The following is a 16,282-nucleotide window of genomic DNA, read 5'->3' as shown; positions in this document are numbered from 1 at the left end:
ACCCAGGACTTTTGATCTCTCCATATTTGATAAGCACTGCTCTAAGCCCTTTGCATGCAGTATCACACTGAATCCTTGCACCAGTATAAGCCCTATTTTACAACTGAGGAAACTGAGGCACAATAAAGTTAAATAACGTGCCTCCATGTTACAAAGCTGATGAAAGTTGGAATCTAGTTAAACAACATTGTCTGATATCTGAATTCAAACAGTCTGATTCCAGAGCTTATGTTCATTGTCATTACAATACCTTTCTTCGTCTGTCACATCGATGATATTGACTGAGGGCCTATTGTGAGCCAGGCACAATTTATAACAAATAAGACAACTTATAACAAAATTGCTGATGTCTCCTATGTACCAGGAAATGTATTAGCCACTGAGAAAGATGAGGTGAATGTCTCTATATTCATGCTTATTTCTGAATCATGCAACTCTTTATTCAGTTCACTCCTGACCATCTCCATCTTAACTACTTCAGCCCACAGTCACTCCCACTTTTGTTACTGATACAGTAAACTAACCAGACTACATGCTTCCATGCTCCACCTCTCTTAATAATTGTCCAATCTGTGGTCAAAGATATCCTTTTCAAGTGTAACACACACACACACACACACACACACACACACACACACAGAGTTATGTTAGTTCACTAAAATTGTGCAGTGCCTTCTCATTTATTTGTCTGTAGAATAAAGTCATATTTTCTTAACATGACTTATAAGGCCTTCAGTGTAAATCCTATCTCTCTTTTCAAAGTAATGTATCAACATTTTTCACCCTCAGGCTCTACCTTCAACCATAGTGAATTTATTCAAATTCCATATTTCATGCCTGCCAAATCCTGGGTCTGGCACATACATTTTCCTTCGTGGACTGTGAGCTCCATTAGAGCAGGAACTAAGTATATGTCCAAACCAATATGCCACAATGCCTGCCACATATTAGGTACTTGTGAGCGTTTATTATTTGAGAGGATAAATGCCTAACAGCTAAATTCACCCTTGTTGTTTCCTTGTTCCTCCTTCAGGTTTCAGCTTATATATCACTTCCTTCAGAAAGCTTTAAATTCCTTGCTCTAGAAGAATCACACATAACTACAAAGGCCTGTTATTCAAGAAAACCAAGTGTTTTGTTGTTATAGTTGTTGTTGTTTTCTTTGTTTGTGTAGTTTTTACTTTTTTTTTTTTTTATTTTATGGTTTGGCGGTACATGGGCCTCTCACTGTTGTGGCCTCTCCAGTTGCGGAGCACATGCTCTGGACGCGCAGGCCCAGCAGCCATGGCTCACGGGCCCAGCCGCTCCGTGGCATGTGGGATCTACCCAGACTGGGGCATGAACCCGTGTACCCTGCATTAGCAGGCGGACTCTCAACCACTGCACCACCAGGGAAGCCCTTTACATTTTTATAATACAAATTATATTTTAACTGGCTGGATAGCAAATGAAAATGTCAATTGTCAACATCAGTGTAAATCTGTAAATATGGGATAGTGGAATACATAGATTCGACTGATATGTCCCTTGTCTAACAGAGGTGGCTCCTCTCAGACCCAGTGGACCACTATAACATGGGTATTTGCCCAGTATTGTAACATCTTCCAGCTTTTCAAAAGAGTCCAGGAAAACAGACTTTCCTCTCTAATATCAATTTTAAAATGTTGAAAATCTGTTCAAATTTTAAACAACTTTCCCAGTTTATAACCTCAATCTAAAGTATACTAGATGGGGACCTTCAAGATGGCGGAGGGGTAAGACACGGAGATCACCTTCCTCCCCACAGATACACCAGAAATACATGTACACGTGGAACAACTCCTACAGAACAGCTACTGAACGCTGGCAGAAGACCCCAGACTTCCCAAAAGGCAAGAAAATCCCCACATACCTGGTTAGGGCAAAAGAATAAAGAATAAACAGAGACAAAAGGATAGGGACGGGACCTGCACCTCTGGGAGGAAGCTGTGAAGGAGGAATAGTTTCCACACAGTAGTAAGCCCCTTCTCTGGCGGTGACAGAGGGTGGGTGGGGGGGGGAGCTTCGGATCCACGGGGGAGAGCACAGAAATAGTGGTGCAGAGGGCAAAGTGGAGAGATTCCCACACAGAGTATTGGTGCCAACCAGCACTCACAAGCCTGAGAGGCTTGTCTGCTCACCCGCTGGGGGTGGGGGGCTGGGCGGTGAGGCTCGGGCTTCAGTGTTCAGATCCCAGGGAGAAGACTGGAGTTGGCTGTGTGAACACAGCCTGAAGGGGATTAGTGTGCCATAACTAGCTGGGAGAGAGTCTGGGAAGAAGTCTGGACCTGCCTAAGAGGCAAGAGGCCATTGTTTCAGGGTGCACAAGGAGAAAGGATTCCTTCCCAGTCTGCCCACAGAAGGCAGAGCACTGCCTAAATGAGCTCAATAGCAGAATAACTGAGGCAGAAAAACGGATAAGTAACCTGGAAGATAAAATCATGGAAATAACTACCACAGAGGAGAATAAAGAAAAAAGAATGAAAAGAATTGAGGACAGTCTCAGAGAGCTCTGGGACAATGTTAAACACACCAACATTTGAATTATAGGGGTCCCAGAAGAAGAAGAGAAAAAGGAAGGGTCTGAGAAAATATTTGAAGAGATTATAGTTAAAAACTTCCCTAACATGGGAAAGGAAAGACTCAATCAAGTCCAGGAAGCGCAGTGAGTCCCATACAGGATAAATCCAAGGAGAAACATGCCAGGAACCGTATTAATCAAACTATCAAAAATTAAATACAAAGAAAAAAATGTTAAAAGCAGCAAGGGAAAAGCAACAAATAACATATAAGGGAAACCCCATAGGGTTAACAGCTGATCTTTCAGCAGAAACTGCAAACCAGAAGGGAGTGGCAGGACATATTTAAAGTGATGAAAGGGAAAAACTTACAACCAAGATTACTCTACCCAGCAAGGGTCTCACTCAGATGCAACAGAGAAATTAAAACCTTTACAGACAAGCAAAAGCCAAGAGAATTCAGCATAAACAAACCAGCTTTACAACATACGCTAATGGAACATCTCTAGGTAGGAAACACAAGAGAAGGAAAAGACCTACAATAACAAACCCAAAACAATTGAGAAAATGGTAATAGGAACATACATATCAATAACTACCTTAAATGTAAATGGTTTAAATCTCCAACCAAAAGACATAGACTGGCTGAATGGATAGAAAAACAAGACCCATATATATGATGTCTACAAGAGACCCACTTCAGACTTAGGGACACATACAGACTGAAAGTGAGGGGATGGAAAAAGATATTCCATGAAAATGGAAATCAAAAGAAAGCTGGAGTAGCAATTCTCATATCACACAAAATAGACTTTAAAATAAACACTATTACAAGGACCAAGAAGGACACTACATAATGACCAAGGGATCAAACCAAGAAGAAGATATAACAACTGTAAATATTTATGCACCCAAAATAGGAGCACCTCAATACATAAAGCAAACGCTAACAGCCATAAAAGGGGAAACTGACCGTAACATAATAATAGTAGGGGACTTTAACAGCCCACTTTCACCAATGGACAGATCACCCAAAATGAAAATAAATAAGGAAACACAAGCTTTAAATGACACATTAAACAAGGTGGACTTAATTGATATTTTTAGGACATTCCATCCAAAAACAATAGAATATATTTTCTCCTCAAGTGCTCATGGAACATTCTCCAGGATAGATCATATCTTGGGTCACAAATCAAGCCTCAGTAAATTTAAGAAAATTAAAATCATATCAAGTATCTTTTCTGACCACAACACTATGAGACTAGATACAAATACAGGAAAAAAAACTGTAAAAAATACAAACACATGGAGGCTAAACAATATGCTACTAAATAACCAAGAGATCACTGAAGAAATCAAAGTGGAAAATCAAAAAATACCTAGAAACAAATGACAATGAAAACACGACGACCCAAAACCTATGGACTGCTACAAAAGCAGTTTTACGATGGAAGTTTATAGTAATACAATCCTACCTTAAGAAACAAGAAAAAACTCAACCTAACCTTACACCTAAAGCAATTAGAGAAAGAGGGACAAAAAAAAAAAAAAAAAAAAAAACCGTCCAAAGTTACCAGAAGGAAACTGATCATAAAGTTCAGATCAAAAATAAATGAAAAAGAAATGAAGGGAACAATAGCAAAGATCAATAAAACTAAAAGCTGGTTCTTTGAGAAGATAAACAAAATTGATAAACTATTAGCCAGACTCATCAAGAGAAAAAAAGGGCAAGACTCAAATCAACAGAATTAGAAATGAAAAAGTAGAAGTAACAACTGACACTGCAGAAATACAAAGGATCATGAGAGATTACTACAGCAACTATATGCCAATAAAATGGACAACCTGGAAGGAAATGGACAGATTCTTAGAAAAGCACAACTTTCTGAGATTGAACCTGGAAGAAATAGAAAATATGAACAGACCAATCACAAGCACTGAAACTGAAACTGTGATTGAAAATCTTCCAACAAACAAAAGCCCAGGACCAGATGGCTTCACAGGAGAATTCTAAAAAAGATTTAGAGAAGAGCTAACATGTATCCTTCTCAAACTCTTCCAAAATATACCAGAGGGAGGAACACTCCCAAACTCATTCTACAAGGCCACAACCACGCTGATACCAAAACCAGACAAAGATGTCACAAAAAAAGAAAACTACAGGCCAATATTACAGATGAACACAGATGCAGAAACCCTCAACAAAATACTAGCAAACAGAATCCAACAGCACATTAAAAGGATCCATACACCATGATCAAGTGGGGTTTATTCCAGGAATGCAAGGATTTTTCAATATACACAAATCAATCAATGTGATATACCATATTAACAAATTGAAGGATAAAAACCATATGATAATCTCAAAGATGCAAAAAATCTTTCGACAAAATTCAACACCCATTTGATAAAAACTCTCCAGAAAGTAGGCATAGAGGGAACCTACATCAACATAATAAACACCATATGTGACAAACCCACAGCCAACATTGTTCTCAATGATGAAAAACTGAAACCATTTCCTCTAAGATCAGAAGCAAGAAAAGTTTGCCCACTCGCACTGTTATTATTCAACATAGCTTTGGAAGTTTTAGCCACAGCAATCAGAGAAAAAAAAAATAAAAGAACTCCAGGTCGGAAAGAAGAAGTAAAGCTGTCACTGTTTGCAGATGGCATGTTACTATACATAGAGAATCCTAAAGAAGCTACCAGAAAACTATTAGACCTAATCAATGAATTTGGTAAAGTAGCAGGATACAAAAGTAATGCACAGAAATCTCCTGCATTCCTATTCACTAATAATGAAAAATCTGAAAGAGAAATTAAAGATACACTCCAATTTACCACTGCAACAAAAAGAATAAAATACCTAGGAATAAACCTACCTATAGAGACAAAGATTGTATGCAGAAAATTATAAGACATTGATGAAAGAAATTAAAGATGATATAAACAGATGGAGAGATCTACCATGTTCTTAGATTGGAAGAATCAACATTGTGAAAATGACTCTACTACCCAAAGCAATCTACAGATTCAGTGCAATCCCTATCAAACTACTAATGGCATTTTTCACAGAACTAGAACAAAAAATTTCACAATTTGGATGGCAACACAAAAGACCCCGAATAGCCAGAGCAATCTTGAGAAAGAAAAACGGAGCTGGAGGAATCAGGCTCCCTTACTTCAGACTATACTACAAAGCTACAGTAATGAAGGCAGTATGGTACTGGCACAAAAACAGAAATATAGGTCAATGGAACAGGATAGAAAGCCCAGAGATAAACCCATGCACTATGGTCACCTTATCTTTGATAAAGGAGGCAAGAATATACAATGGAGAAAAGACAGCCTGTTCAATAAGTGGTGCTGGGAAAACTGGACAGCTACATGTAAAAGAGTGAAATTAGAACACTTCCTAACACCATACACAAAAATAAACTCAAAATGGATTAAAGACCTAAATGTAAGGCCAGACACTATAAAACACTTAGAGGAAAACATAGGCAGAACACTCTATGACATAAATCACAGCAAGATCCTTTTTGACCCACCTCCAAGAGAAAATAAACAAATGGAAGCTAATGAAACTTAAAGGCTTTTGCACAGCAAAGGAAACCATAAGCAAGATGAAAAGACAGCCCTCAGAATGGGAGAAAATATTTGCAAATGAAGCAACTGACAAAGGATTAATCTCCAAAATATACAAGCAGCTCATGCAGCTCAATATCAAAGAAAGAAAACCAACCCATTCCAAAAATGGGCAGTAGACCTAAATAGACATTTCTCCAAAGAAGATATACAGATTGCCAAGAAACACATGAAAGAATGCTCAACATCACTAATCATTAGAGAAATGCAAATCAAAACTACAATGAGGTTATCACTTCACACCAGTCAGAATGGCCATCATCAAAAAATCTACAAACAGTAAATGCTGGAGAGGGTGTGGAGAAGAGGGAACCCTCTTGCACTGTTTGTGGGAATGTAAATTGATACAACCACTATGAAGTATAGTGTGGAGGTTCCTTAAAAAACTAAAAATAGAACTACCATATGACCCAGCAATCCCACTACTGGGCATATACCCTGAGAAAACTACAATTCAAAAAGAGTCATGTACCACAATGTTCATTGCAGCTCCATTTAAAATAGCCAGGACATGGAAGCAACCTAAGTGTCCATCTTCAGATGAAAGTGTAAAGAAGATATGGCACATATATACAATAGAATATTACTCAGCCATAAAAAGAAATGAAATTGAGTTATTTGTAGTGAGGTGGATGGACATAGAGTCTGTCATACAGAGTGAAGTAAGTCAGAAGGGGAAAAACAAATACCATATGCTAACACATATATATGGAATCTAAAAAAAAAAAAAGTTCTGATGTACCTGGGGGCAGGACAGGAATAAAGACACAGACCTACCAGAGAATGGACTTGAGGACACAGGGAGGGGGAAGTGTAGCTGGGATGAAGTGAGAGGGTAGCATTGACATATATACACTACCAAATGTAAAATAGTTAGCTAGTGGGAATCAGCTCCATAGCACGGGAGAGCAGCTCGGTACTTTGTGACCACTTAGAGGGGTGGGATAGGGAGAGTGGGAGGGAGATACAAGACAGAGGGGATATGGGCATATATGTATACATATAACTGATTCAGTTTGCTATACAGCAGAAACTAACACAACATTGTAAAGCAATTATACTCCAATAAAGATGTTAAATAAATAAATAAATAAAAATAAATTATACTAGATGCCTAAATCTTCTTTCATATTTAATCCCAGTTGTTCCATTATGTAGCTGTAGCATGTAGAATATTTTCTGTTATTAATTTTCTTCCCTCTTTTTCTCCTGTTAAACTCAAAGCTCTGTGAGGTGAGGGAAATACATAGATAGATATAGATATACAGGAGATATCGATATAGATTTAGCCACAACTTTAGATTCAGTACATAGTCAACAGCCTAGAAACAGTAGATCCTTGATATATGGTCCTTAAACAATGAGTAAAATCTTAAAAAAAAAAGTATTCTAGTCCATCAATCCTAAAATACATTGTAAACTGATTATATCTACTATATTGGCAGAAGGGCTTGAAATCAAGCAAACTGAATTACTTTTATGTGCCAATTCTACAAAATATATATTTTCCACACAAAATGCAGTAGTTCTACTAATAATCACAACTGCCAATGTGTAATTTACTGTCCATTTTAGTCTAAGCAGCTATAAAAGAATTCAAAAGCTACACATACACACCCAATCCTGCCTTTTGCTGAGTAACTCATTTTGAATTTAGCTTATTTCTTTTGGTCTATTTTATGTAAGTGTTAAATTTATAAGTTTAATTATAAACCTTGTTTTACATTACTGAAATAATTGTAAATATTGGAAAAATGCAAAGAATCAGTCAAAAAAATTGCAAATTAATAAAAGGCTGTTTTCTCATGATTTAAATCGCTCACACACATAAGTATTTCCTCCTAAGCAGTCTTACATCTTCTTGGTTCTCTTTGGTTAAACAAAAAGTGTTTCATTAGCTGCTAAGGTGAAGAAAGAATTCATTGTTTTATACCATGAAGTATTATTATATCTCCACTTCTATCTAAGGAACCCTTTCTATCTTCAACTCCAGTCTGTAAACGATTATTTCTGGGCAGAGATGAGAATTCTTCCTCTGCCCTCATATTATAGAGCACATAATGGTAGAGAAGAAATAGACAAAGAAATAGATTCAGCCTAGATACAGGAAATGATATGGAATAAGTAAGCAAACAACAGCATTTTTCAGGGCATATAGAAAAGAGGTCTACCTACCTCCACAGAAGCCACTGATATGATTTTACTGGGATAATTTTGAGTAGTAACTTAGGGTATTCTGAAAAAATAGCATACTTTCTCAATCAAGGGCATATCTACCCCTGTATAGAATACAGTGGCGTCCAGGATGGCTTATGACATCAATATAGATGGTCAAATTCATTTGAAAGAAATAATGGAATCCATCATGGGCTAAAATAAAAACTGTCTACTTTGCTACATTGCTTAATTGTTCTATTGTTTTCTCTGTATAGAAAACATAAACATTTATAAGTGGTTTTACCATATATTATATAATTATGTTATTTGTAGATAAATGTTTAAAAATCTTAAATATTTCTTATATCATCAAGTAATTTCAAACATCTTCTACATTTTTTTTCTCAGTACTCCCAAAATACAGAATTCTAATCCCAAGTAGATTTTAACTGATTATTACAGTAGACAAGTTAGTCAAAAACTGAAAAATCATCAACTTTATAAAAAGCTTGCTTCATGAAGTTAATATATATTTATTTAAGCTGCATTTCACTAACTCATATAATTAAATAAAATGTTTTGTCTGCTTTTCAATGTCATTTGAGCATAACTGAATAAGAGAAAATCTGGAGTGCATATTTTCAAACAATGATGAAAATGTGAATATTTTCAAGTAATCATGAAAATATACAGTGTAAGATATTATCTGTTTATACACAGACCCCCACTCTTAAAAATGTTTCCCAAAATTGTTCCTGTTTGGTTAAAACCAAAAGCTAGTTCACAATTCCTTATCAAATGGCAAAAAGTAAAACTACTCAATAGTTTAGGAAAGAAAAAATATTTACTAAAATTATCAGGGGGATTTCACATAGGCAGCAAGTCCTGTAATTACTTTTCTGATTTTTGGAGAGGAAAACCAGAGATACCTTTGCTATTATTACATGTGTTTCCAGGCTACTTTTATAAAGTTCAAGACTTGTGGATTATATTTTATTGGAAAGGCAATATAGTTTCAAGAGCAATAACTACTATTAATAATAATACTTTCTCTAGAGATTGATATAGAAACATAATAGCAAAAGCAATACAAGGTATTTTGATGTATTTTTTCCCATTAGAGTTTCTTGCACTGACTATAAAAAGCTGATGTGTAAGAATTTGGGATTTATTTGTTTTGTTTTTGTATTCTATAATGCAATAATTGCTCATTTATCCATTTAGATAAGAATAGATTTCTAGAAATAATAGATCTCTGACTATCTTGACATAGCAGGGCCTAAGCTATCCCTAGGCAGCATTATAAAGTTGAAAATGTTTTTTGTGTGTTTCAAAATTAAGTATATTAAATTCTCATTTAAGGCAGTTATAAAAATAAAACTGGAGTATTAATATAATCTGGAACTATTTAAGACAACAATTTTAATGCTTTTCTTTACATTAAAAGATTAGTTGCATAGGGGAGAAGAAAGGCCAGTCATTTTCACCTGAAAGTGTTTATTCAAGCACACCGGTAAGCTTCATCCCAAAGCAAAATCTGCTCCTTTAAAACTGATCATGACTTGCCTCTTCCTACAATTCCCTCCCATTTGAGAAATGCAGTTTTAGACAATCCCACTAGATTTTTCAACTGGCTATGGAGAAAAGAGTAAGATATATGTGTGATATTATTATCTCTTTATTCTACAATATTCAATTATTCTAGTTCATGCAAATTTACACAATAGAAGCATTTTAAACATTTTGAAATTGATGGGAATACAAAGTAGAATTTAGTTAAACACATAGCAAATAAGAAAACATCAGTCTAATAATTTTCATCATCCAGCGCAGTGTCGTGTAGCCATTTCAAAACTTTAGTCTTCTGTTATCTTTGATGAGCCCACTTTGTCTCACTCTAAGTGACATTAATTCCACTTTTCATAGAAAATAAAAGACTCTAGATAAAAATGGAACTATTTTCTTGCCACTAAACTTTAACATTTTCATCAATCCCTACTGTCTATCCTATTTCCTAAACCTAATTCATCCATCTGGATTACGATTCTCAAATATTCCTGCCGTCTCATGAGTGGGCTGTCCCTTTTTCAATAATCAACTTTCTTCTGCTACTCCTTCTAAATTAGATCCTTCCCAGAGAAAGTTAATGATACACATGTCTCTTCATTGTCAAAAAATACTTTGTACATAAAATCCCCTCTCTCTGCTATTGTTTTTTTCTCTTTCCCTTTATAAGGTAGAGCTGTTGAAAAAATATTTTTCATCCTATTGTTTTATAATTCCATTCAGGCTTAAGCTCTGCATTTTAGCCACGGCACCCAGAATGAAATAAAACTCTTGCCAATCATCTTGGTGAAGAATGCCATGAACTCTTTAGCTGAAGGGCACTCTGCATTGAGTCTGTGGATTGTATCCTCACACAGCAAGCATTTTCATCCTTTGCATTTTATATCAAATTCCCATAGTTTTGTCCAAAGCCATTTCTTCTGGTTTCCTTTGCAGTCTCTACTTCCTTTAATTTTTTTTAACATTTTAATGTCTTAAGAATCTTAATTTCTTTTTCCCCAAAGCTCTGTCAAAGCAAACTCATTCAATAGCATGCTTGCAGTTATCCACCATAAAAGAAATGACTGCATCATCATATCTCCTGTTTAGATTGCTCTTCTGAGCAAGTCCTCATATATCACTGTTATCTGGACATTTTCACTTGTATGTCCAACAAGTACGTAAAATTGGGTTGTTCACATCTTTTCATTAAATTTAGCTTGCTTTTTTTTGTTTCTTTGTTTCTCTTCTCAAAAAAAAAAAAAGACACAATTCACTTTGTTTTCTAAGGCAAAAAATTAGATATCGTCCATGATTCTCTTGTCTGTGTCCCACTTATTAACCACATCCAATCAGTTTAAAAATGCCATTAATTACATGTCTAGAATGCCTCTTCAAACCATGCATTTTCCCATAATCCTTCATCTTCCTAGATTTTTCCACCATTATCTCTTCCTCAATCAATGGGATAATGGGATTACTCTGTCTCCTAATTACATTTTGTTTGTTTTCAAACAAACATTCTCCAATCCATTTACATAAGGCACCCAGATAAGCTTACAACTCTGTATTTCTTAGGCATTATTTATCTTTCCTCCACTCATTCATTTCAACAGATATTTATTGAGCACCTACTATGTGCCAATCATAATTCTATGCACTGATCAGATGGTGATGAGCCAAATAAACAAGGTAGATTACACTGGGCTTCCAGGCAATACCTTGTTGAAAGTAAAATATTGAAGCTGAGAATTAAAGGATGAATATGTGTCAGCCAGCGAAAACATGAGGATAGAAGAGAGGATTTAGGTTACACGAAAAGTAAATTTGAACTTGCTTGCATAAGAAAGATCTTGTTGATTTTGAGAAATTGAAAGATCACTGTGGTTGAAATTCAGTAAGTAGAGTAGTGGAAAGAGATGATGCTTGCTTGGGAGACAGGGTTCAAATTGCCTTTCATATTGATAAAAGTATAAAGTATTGGATGGCTTTAAGAAGATAACTATTACCATATATTTAATTTATATATATATATATTTTAAAGCTCATACATTCTGCTGTGTGGGGGAAAGAGGGGAAGTCAGGAGGCAGGCTAGGAAGCTACTACAATAGATCAAGGAAGAGCTGATATATCATGGACTATAGCAGTGGCAGATATATTTTATACTGTTTTTGAGAGGACAGCCTGATCCCTTATCATCTCCTTACTCTCTCTCCTCACTCTCTCTCCAACCAACAATTTATCCTGCAGTCATATAATATTTTGTTTCAGTCCAAAAAAGTGCTTTCCCTTCACTTTACATATTTCCTCTCTACTTAGACACTGAAAGCTATCCACTTAGACTATACTTCCTCTGGGAAGCACCCTCTGCTTCCATAATATCTTGTACTTGTTATATTGCTAATCACATTTCATTGCAATTGTCTGTAGACCCTTCCACTTTGTAGGAAGCTCTATATTGGTGGATCAGTGACCATGCCTAACTTGGTCTACTGGCATCCCTAGTACCTAACAGATTTCCTAGCACATGGTAGGTATTCAATGAATATTTATTGACTGATATTAAAAGATAATGTTCTCCTTTACTCTCCTATCCTTAATAAACACATCAACCCACTTATTTGATTTCATAGCACTTAATTTTTGTCATTTTAATTCAAAATATTGTCTCCAACTGGAGGTCATTTTTTTTTTTCCTTTTAGTAATACTTCTAAGACTTAAAGTGCAACAGATGTTTTAATGGTAAAAGCTTACTTGTATTTGGCTCCTGAGGTAGATGGAATTAATTTAAATGAAAGGTACATTAGAGAAAATTATTTGCCTTTAAACAGAAGTATTTTCAAATGAGTCGATCAAGTAATAAATGCCTATTATATATCAAAAACTGTGCTATTTATTATAAAAAATGAAATATACATCACAACGATTGCTCTCAATTAGTTTGAAATCTATTTGAAGAATCAAAATTAAGGACAGAATAGTAAATAGAAGATAAATATTAAGCAGACCCTATATTAAATACTACACTAGTGAAAAAATATAGTCAGAGAAATACATATAAAGATGGAAGACCTTTTCACCATAGACAGAGAAGGCCTTATTTAAGTTTAGATCTTGACTCTAGCATTCAAGTTTGGAACAGAAGAAGAATGGAAGGTGGGAGAGAGGTAAATTTTAGTTTGGGGACAAAAAAGAGTAATTAAATTAGCATGATGTCTGAAGCATTGTCTACAAGCAATATTGGCTGGAGTTAAATTGACATTTTGAGATGAATTAAAAAATATTTTTACAAATCTGAAAGAGACATATTTCAGTGAGTCTTTACAATAAAGAACACTTTAGATTTTATACTGGAGGCAATGAAGTGCCATTAAGTTTCATCAGTGACTTTTATTTTTTTCTCTACTGGAAGGTAGTTAGATTCTGGTTAGGAAAGAAACAATAAATACCTATCCTGAATCATAAAAATAAAGAGGAAAAATAATAAAACAAAATATTTTATGATTTAGGTATACAAAGCATTTGATCCAGTTTAATGTATTCAAGTACTTAGATTGAAACTATTTTGAACGTTTTGCTCCTACAGCCAAGGCTTCAGGAATTTGGCATTTTTTACCTTTAGTTATCTTGGGAGGAGAGATAAAAACCCATTCTGGGTTTAGAAGTGACAATCAGATAGACAACAACAAAAAAACACTTAAATATATGTTACTGTTTTCTTGAGCAGTCTTTTATTTCCATGTATGTTTATCAGTCTATTTTTTATGTTACCTATTGGGATAACATTTGCTTTTTCAAAATGTTTGTATAGTTTATTTTTTAAATTACATATGCTTATGAGGGAGTTTTTGAACAATATGGCAAAGCATAAAGAAGAAAAAGCACAACTAAACAAAAAATATGAAAATAATATCTAAACTCATACTATCTATGTACAACTCACAACATTAGATGACATTTTCTAGACTGCTTTTGATGCACATGGAAGGATGGATGGAAAAAATCTTATTGAAAAAAGTTTATGTTGTCCATGTTATTTTTTAATTTATCGTTTTTATTTTTTCATTGTAAAATACACATAAAATAAAATTTACCATTTATTTACTTTTAAGTGTACAATTAAGTGATATTAAGTACATGCACAGTGTTGTGCAACCATGTGCAAAAATGGGATGAAGACCAAATATATATTTCTATTAGAAATCACAATATCACACATACTATATCACTTGCTTTTCTTTTATCTTACTCTGTAAAATAACTCCGTTTTTTTCTGGAGTAAAATGAACAATAATTAATTGTTTTCACATTAATAGACACAAAATTATTGTCAACTTTTCATGAAAAGATACAAATAAGATATCTTTCCATATATGTCATCCTGGGCACGTCTCTTTCTCACATTAAAGAGACAGTGTAACAAAATGGTGAAGAGCTTGGAATCCAGAGCCTGGAGTCAAACCTATCTGCTACTGATTAGCTGTTTGTACGTAAGTGAGCTGCTCTGACCTTTCTGTGCCTCTGTTTCCAAATTCATAAAATGAGGCAATGATAGTAACTATTTCATGGTATCATTTTGAGAATTAAATAATTTGTACAAGCAAATGCCTTAGATTAGTTTTGGCCCAGAGTAAATACTTAATAAATGATGACTATTATTAGCATTTTTACTACTATAGATTTCTACAAGTGTAATTGAAAAAGTAAATGGGAAATTATATAAAATTCCAATGATTCACAAATACTTCTAAAATGTTTTCTCTAATTTATACCACTGTACACTCTCACACAAATCACATATATAAAAATTCTCATTTTCTTGTACTTTATGTCAGACCTCTTGTTAATTTGCCAAGTTTATGAGAAAAAGTAAGATTTCACCCTTGACTTGAGTTGCAACTTATTGTTTATCAATTATGATGAACATCTTTCATTTTTTATTGATACTTTACAGAGATTCTGTAGATTTCCTGTATATAGATTTTGGGGATTTTAAAATTTGTCCTTTTGTTGATATCAAACAGGTTTATGGGAACTTTTGATTAGTTCTGATTATTTCCAATTTTTTTTGTTGCAAAGTTTATATTAACCACTATTCCTATGCTATAGAACCAGTAGAGAATTCAGTTTTTCTTATTGAACATGGACTATTACAAGTAGTTTCTTCAGTAAATAGTTTTACATTGAACTAAGTTATCCTGACCTTATCAAATTTTTATAATTGTTATACTTGGTATTAATGTGTGATTAATACAGAGATGGTAAGAATTTTAATATATGTATGCATGTGTATGAAGATGGATAGAGTTTAGATAGATAGATAATTTTTTTAAAGTTTACTTTCTGATGGGATAATCAAAAATAATTAAAATTATTTTAATCTGTAACTAAATTGAAACATTGGTAAAATCACATAAGTAATTTCATCTAAAAACTATCATTTCAGGCTTGGATAAGGTAACTCCATGATTTACCATGAATCTAAAACTGTACAACTCTTTTCATTTAACATAAACATTTAGTAAGTAGTATATAACAGAGTGTAATAAAATTTATTATTATTTTGGTACCCTGTGAACTTTTATACTGTGACCATTTCTGCTTTGCCATCACTATGATTATTCGGTGTATACTTAGTTATTCACACTTATTCTTCTACCAGTGATTCTCCACCTGTAACTAGGCATGGTAGTCAAAATAATGCCCCTTCCCTTCATAGTGATGTCCACATCTTAATCTCTGGAACCAGTGAATGTGTTAGGTTACATGACAAAGAGCATAAAGGTTGCAATGGGAATTAAGATTGCTAATCAGGTGATATTAAAATGGTGGGATTATCTGGGATTATCCAAGTAGTTCCAATGTAATGACAGGGATCCTCATACATGCACAAGGGAGGAAGAAAAGAGAGAGAGTCAGAGAGATGGCAACATGAGGATGTAGTCTGACTTTATTGGCTTTGAAGACAGAGCAATGGGCTCACAGGCCACAAAGTGCCCTTGGCCCCTAGTATCTGGACAATGAATAAAAGGGATTTTCTCCTAGAGCCTCCAGAGGGAGTAGAACCCTCTCTAAACTTTGAACTTAGGCCAGTTAGACTAGTTTCAGGCTTCTGACCTCCAGAACTTTAAGATAATCAATATGTGTTGTTTTAAGCCACAAAATTTGTTGTAATTTTTTACAGCAGCACTAAGAAAATAATAAAATAGCATTCATTTAGAGTACATAAAGTCATATATGGGAACCACCAATAGCACTTAGGTGCTTCCTAAAAATATTAAGTATACAAGACACATAAAATATATGTCAATGAAGGTCAATGAAAGACATGGTAAAGTGTAATATGTGGCCTCATATTCATAATTTCTCCTAATGTGCATAGCTCAT

Source organism: Pseudorca crassidens, chromosome 3 (genome assembly GCF_039906515.1).
Source record: "Pseudorca crassidens isolate mPseCra1 chromosome 3, mPseCra1.hap1, whole genome shotgun sequence".
Classification (NCBI taxonomy): domain Eukaryota; kingdom Metazoa; phylum Chordata; class Mammalia; order Artiodactyla; family Delphinidae; genus Pseudorca; species Pseudorca crassidens.
Note: the sequence above shows the minus strand (reverse complement) of the source record.